The sequence below is a fragment of the Lissotriton vulgaris genome, chromosome 5, assembly GCF_964263255.1.
Source record: "Lissotriton vulgaris chromosome 5, aLisVul1.2, whole genome shotgun sequence".
Taxonomy (NCBI): domain Eukaryota; kingdom Metazoa; phylum Chordata; class Amphibia; order Caudata; family Salamandridae; genus Lissotriton; species Lissotriton vulgaris.
The window spans coordinates 1394890616-1394896897 of NC_141693.1; positions in this window are offsets into that span (position 1 = coordinate 1394890616).

Genomic DNA, 6282 nt, shown 5'->3' on the forward strand with positions numbered 1-6282 from the left:
ATATTATCTTGAGACAGATGAACTCAAACTACCTCTGCTTAAAAACTGCTGTGTCCATTCATGGGCACAGATCAGCAGTTTGAGGCCTTCATCTATACTACTATTATAAAGGAAGAACTTTGAGGCTTTGAGGCGGGTAAACTCGGGAACCACAGCGCCAATCCACACACCCGATACATCGTTGTAATCCTCAGGGTGTGCAGATGGACATAGGCTATATAAAGTTAAAAAATACGTTATATTTAAAAAATTTACGTTATAAAAAAGTAGTCCCCTCGAAGTAGCGCCAGGCGTGACCTGCATGCTGACGTCAGGAGCGCAGGGAGGTGCGGCGTCCAGGAGCGCGAGGAGGAGTGGCAGACATGGCGCGGGGGAGGAGCGGTGACGAGCGGCGGACATGGCGCGGGGGAGGAGGTGAGGAGCAGCGGACCGGCGGGAGCAGCGGTGACCAGCGACGAGGAGCGGTGAACTGAGAAGCGGAGGCTGAGGTAAGGCTCCGGGGGACAATGTCGGGCAGGCGGGGGTCGGGGCAGGCGGGGGACGGGGACTTACACCAAAACAGAAGGAGGAGCGGTGAACTGAGGAGCGGCGGCTGAGGTAAGGCTCCGGGGGACAATGTCGGGCAGGCGGGGGTTGGGGACAGGCGGGGGACGGGGAGTTACACCAAAACAGAAGGATAGAATTTAGATCGGCTGAGGTAAGGCTCCGGGGTACAATGTCGGGCAGGCGGGGGTCGGGGCAGGCGGGGGACGGGGAGTTACATCAAAACAGAAGGGTACAATTTACATCGGCTGAGGAAAGGCTCCGGGGGACAATGTCGGGGCGGGCGGGGGTCGGGGACTTACAGCATCTGCCATGGAGATTAATGCAGAGCGCCTCAACACTGGGCCTTTGTGACATCCGGGGGACAATGTCGGGGCAGGCGGGGAACGGAGCGGCTGGGGGCCCGGGCAGCTGGACAATGTCGGGGAAGCCTTATTGCTCCCGGACAAGGTCGGGACGGGCTGCTAGTGTATAAATATGTGAGAAAGCCTGGAGTTATAATCTCAAGGCTCCCACCATAAAGTGTTGGAACCGGTAATGCCAATCAATCACCGCTGGCCAACTGAGAAATGCACCTATCAAATGACCATTACACAGCCCTCTCAAACCTCCATCCTTAGCCGCTGGATCTGGGAGCGCTGGAAGAGGAGCCATTCTGCGATCATGATCAAAAATTATCATAAAATATAACTGTTCTTGCATCAGGTAGAAACATCCTGTGTTTCTCGTGATATGCTTGCAGGTTTCAGAAATAGTCTGAAGAGCATGAGGCGTGAATACACAACATAACATTGCAGGTGGATGCTATCTCGGAAGACAGTAATAATAATGTTATTTTCATAATGCCTAAATAATCAATTTACCAACACTGCAACCTACAAATATTGATTACCAGTTTAAAAAGAAACAAGAGACTCGAACACCCACTTTCTCGAAAATATCCTTAATTTTCCACTGAGTAGGTCCGACTTTAACTGACTAGCTCATCTCTTGGCAAAGTACACGAAGAAATGTGCAAATCTTCGCTGACAAACACCTCAAATCACCAGTATCACTGCACTAAAGATAAAGTTGTTTACGGTACGGAGAAAGCAGCCAGTGTCAAGCAGCATGTGGCAAATCAAATGACGAAGAAGCATGGCTTGTGTGCGTGAAAACCTCAGTATCAGAAGGGCTCTGTATCTATTATGCCTCCGGAGTCAGCACTTTTATCAGTGTAGACAAAAAACATGTGGGCGCAGTCAGTCAATGTAGTCGCGGCTCGCAATACTCACGGGGGGGTGGGGCCGGGGAGTTTAAAAAAAGAAAAGAAAAGAAAAACGTACCTGACCGGGTCCGCACTGCCTCTGTTCCTGATCCGGGGTCCAGCGTTGTTACTCTAACTTGTGAACAGGAACAACCGCATCACTGGCAACCCCTCTCAGCCAATACTGACGCTGCTTCAGCAGCGCAAGATTGCCCTGCCGCCCATTAGGAGACCGAGGGTTGCGGCGCTGATCAAACCTCACTCTCCTAATGCGCAGCCGCCAGCCAGAGCAAACACTAGTGCGCATGACTGGGCTGGTCGGAAAAATTCTCTGACCTAAACCCAACATATGCACTTGTGCATATGTTGGATGTAGGTCACCGCCACCCCCAGGTCCGACAATGCATGTCAGTCAGCATGATGCCGGACCGCCCACCCACTTCAGACTCTGAAAGGGGTGGGCGGTCCGGCGTCATGCTGACTGAAGTGCATTGTCAGTTCAGACAGAGCCGCCGAGGGAGCTGCAGGCGTGGCTTGTGGGTCAACGCCCCAGCGCACTAATGAACGCACCGCCACTGGCTCTGATGCATACAAGCTATTTACAATATATCCAAAAATGTAGAATACACATTTTGCAGCTTAAAAATGTCACCCAAACAAATCAAAAAGACGTTGTCAACTAAATGTGTACTGTGCCAACAGTAATATTGTGGTATTAGGAGTTATCAGAAAGTTTTTACATGTCTCTTAAGGAGCTTTTTTTCCCATATTTACAAATCGGGAACTATTGAAAATATATAAATACAAATCGGGCACTGAGAAGCGGAATTAACTGAGGAGAAAGGGGTTTTAGTCATTATGTTTATGCATATGTACCATAAGCACTGTATAGGCGCAACAAATGACAGATTGCATTGTGTTTGTTTGTCCTTGGTGTGTCCTTCATCAAAAACCCAAACGTGTAATATATACGCATTATACAGAACCATGAATTTGTAAAGCGCACAGCTACCTCTGGGGGCCCTCGGGAAGATTAAGCGAGCTATTGCCCAGAGTCACATGGTTCTGGGCTGACCTGCCTCCGGTGCCATGGATTGAACCGTGAACCCAGTGGTCCAGAGTCAGGCACCCTGGCCTCTGCGCCACACCTCTTCCACAGGTTACAGATTTATAGTGTTCAGGGGTTAAGGAGTACGAGGGATGAGCTTAGGTACTCTAACCAACAGAAACTGTGAAGCGCTGAATGGAGGAGATTAACCTTCAGGGAGCTATTGGAGATTGGGGAAACAACACCCAGCACACCTGGAACCAATTTGCAGTGGAGGAATGGAATCACTGCACAAGGGGTAGCGGTTAAGGGAGCTGACGTGAGGTTTATAAAGCACAGGTTTCTTTCGAAGGTACAGGGAAAAAGGACATATCATGGAGAATACATGAGAGGTGGAAGATCCGATATTTGTAAAGTGTACTATATTTGGCAGATATCCATCATGCCTGGAGGTTGAAGAAGTTGCCCTAACAGAGCTGATGACTTTCACCGAGTGTTTAGATACACACTGATCAGGTGCGTAGCTTGATGTTGGATTTGGGGGATGGGTGGGGTGGGACCTTCAGATGTCCCTACAATCATGCTTGCATATAATGTTAAAATACATTGTAAGACAAGCAGGACGTATGAGAGAGGCGTTAAGGGCAGTAGAAAGGGAGAGAAATGTGGATTGGTATGAATAGTAAGAGAAACACAATATTTTGTAAAAAAAATGAGGACTTTCGAAAGAGAGATGTGAGAGAGAGTGTGTGTGTGTTTTTGTCAGTGTGTGCATGCAAAAAATCCCAGGTGGAATCCGACAGACACCTCACCATACCAGATTGAAAGGATCTGCACCCAACTATTCATCAGAGGAAAAAAAATATTTGGGAGTTGTAACACTCCAAACAGCCCCACCCCTGAAGCTATGCCCCTGACACCGATGTATTTGTACCAGGAGCCTGTTGCAATGGTTGATTTTACTCATGATTAGAGCATTGGTTGTGGCCTAAGCAGAGTGAAATGTGTGGGTGGAGATAAAGCTGTGAGTGTATGATCCTCACTTACCTGCCTGGTGTCTCTCTCTCCATTCTTTGAAAAGAAACCCTGGTCATAGATCTTTCATCTTCTGAAGCCCAACAAAAAAGGAGCAAAATCAATTCTACCAGAGTAGTGAATTGAAGCGTTAGTGCCTGGGGCACGGAGTAGTTGTATCCATATTCAAAATATAGTATTGATCCAACAACAAACAAGAAAGCTCTGAAGCCGAAAATATATGAAAGTCATGAACAAAGAGGAACCTCAAAACAGGTCTGCTGTAGTAAGTCAAAACAGGATGCCGATTTTACAACAATGGAGGCAGATGTTGGAGATCCCCAATGGACGAGATGTGAGTGAAAAGGAAAAGAACATGTACAATCTTGGTGACTGCAGGGAGAAGGTTTTCGTTAGGGTGGAAGATCTTATGTGAGGCTTGTTTACATGCTCTCCAGCTGTTCATGGCTATCACTTTGTGTCCATTCTCTTCCAGTCTTTATGACCTTCACTTAGAGTTATGACTATATTTGAGTACCACTGGGATGGGAAATAGTAATACTTGCCATTTACAGTTCACTGCAAACGCAATACTATGTGATATATTTACTAAGCTTTTGCGTGGGTACTCACGTGGTGCAATATGGCACAAACCGCAAGTCTATTTATATACATTAAAAAGGGCAGCAAGAGTAAAATTGCCTTGACCATGCAAGCACTGCACAAACATTTGGAATCCTTTTATTATGAAGCGTGCATCGAAGTATACAAGCCTCTCGTGGAGCTACAGGATAGGTATAAAGGTCTTTGGCGACCCCTGGCTTGCAGATCTCTAATGGTTATCTCAGTCTTCAAAAAACACAGCCCGAGCTTCATGATGGCAAAGTCTACTTCTAAATGCCTACAACCTGAATTCAGAAGACACAGGTTCATGGAGAAAGGGTGATCCATTCATGACCAAAAGTGTGAGACAGACATTACCCAGGACCTTAAGACTAGCTGCTGTATTTGCCAGAAACTCCTCCAACTGCTTTGTTTAGCATCACAAGATTAATGCATGGTACCATGGTACCTGCAACAGTACATACTTATCTAGTGAGTCATGAATTTGAGCTACATCAAGTTAAAGAGGAATGAAGATACAAAGATACAATTAGGACAACATACATAAGCAATCTGAATATTATGTTATCAACATTTGATTTATGTTTTTGAAAAGATTTATATAGCGCTTGCTAGACCCGGAGGTATCAGTGCGCTTTACATGAGGACAAGCATTGTTTCATAGCATAGTTACAAGTTACAACGTTGCAAGATACACAGTTTCAGAGCATAGATACCAGTTGGTGGAGCGCAGTTGCATGCATTAAAAACTAATACTTAAGGGAAAAAGCAGGCAAGGGGAGAAATTCTGGAGAGAGAGGATAGGAGCAGGAGATGGAGACCAAGAATGCAAAAGGGAACAAGGTGGCGGCGGGAGAAGGCAATTCAAACGGGGAGACACGGAAAAACTGTGTCCAACGTCCAGTGTGCAGTGATCCCAGTGGAAAAGGTCTAGTTCCCACACCTTCGCTGTGTGTGGCTCCCTATACGCTGAGGGCTCTCTTAGAGGGGTCACTGAGACTCCAGGGCATAAATACTGGATCCCTCCCCAACAAGGGGAAAGGGAGTGCTTTGGCAAGGGGCGTCATTCCCACAACTCTGCTGTGTGTGAACTCCCTTGACGCTGTGGACTCTCTCAGAGGGTCTCAGATTCCAGGGACTAAATGCTGGATCCCTCCCCAACAAGGAGAGCGGGAGCGCTTAGGTAAAGGGCACATGGCTAACAATAGTTACAAGATACACAGTTTCAGAGCATAGAGACCAGTAGCTGGGGCACAGTTGCATGGGTTAAAAACGAGCAAGGGGAGAGATTCAGGTGAGGGAGGATAGGAGCCGGGGAGGAAGACAAAGACTGAAAGAGGGAAAGTTTAAAGAGTTTTATGAAGCGCTGGCTAGACTCGATTGCATCAGAGTGCTTTACATGAGATTGGACATTGCATCAGAAACATTGTTACATGGTGACATCAGTTACTTATTAACGCGTACACCCGTCTTAGGGGGGGTGGAAAGGTAGAGGGGAGAAGGCGAACAGGGGTAAGGAATGCAAATAGTAAACACAATGGGGAGGCGAGGAGAACAATGTCCGATGTCTGGCTGGGTAGGTGCCGGCCAAGGGGTGAACCAGAGCCAAACTCCTCTTCAGCTGCAAGAGACAGCTCCACCAGGCATCAGCCAAGGTTGCTCGGGCACCGTGAAAAATAAAGACAAGTTCTGGTTTTCGCCCAGAAGGCATCGTCAAAAGTTCCATCAAAAGTATCGGTTAAGGTGTTTGTGGGGGGTAAATGTCTGAACTGGAGATCTCATTAGGGTTCATTGCCTTGGTATAGGT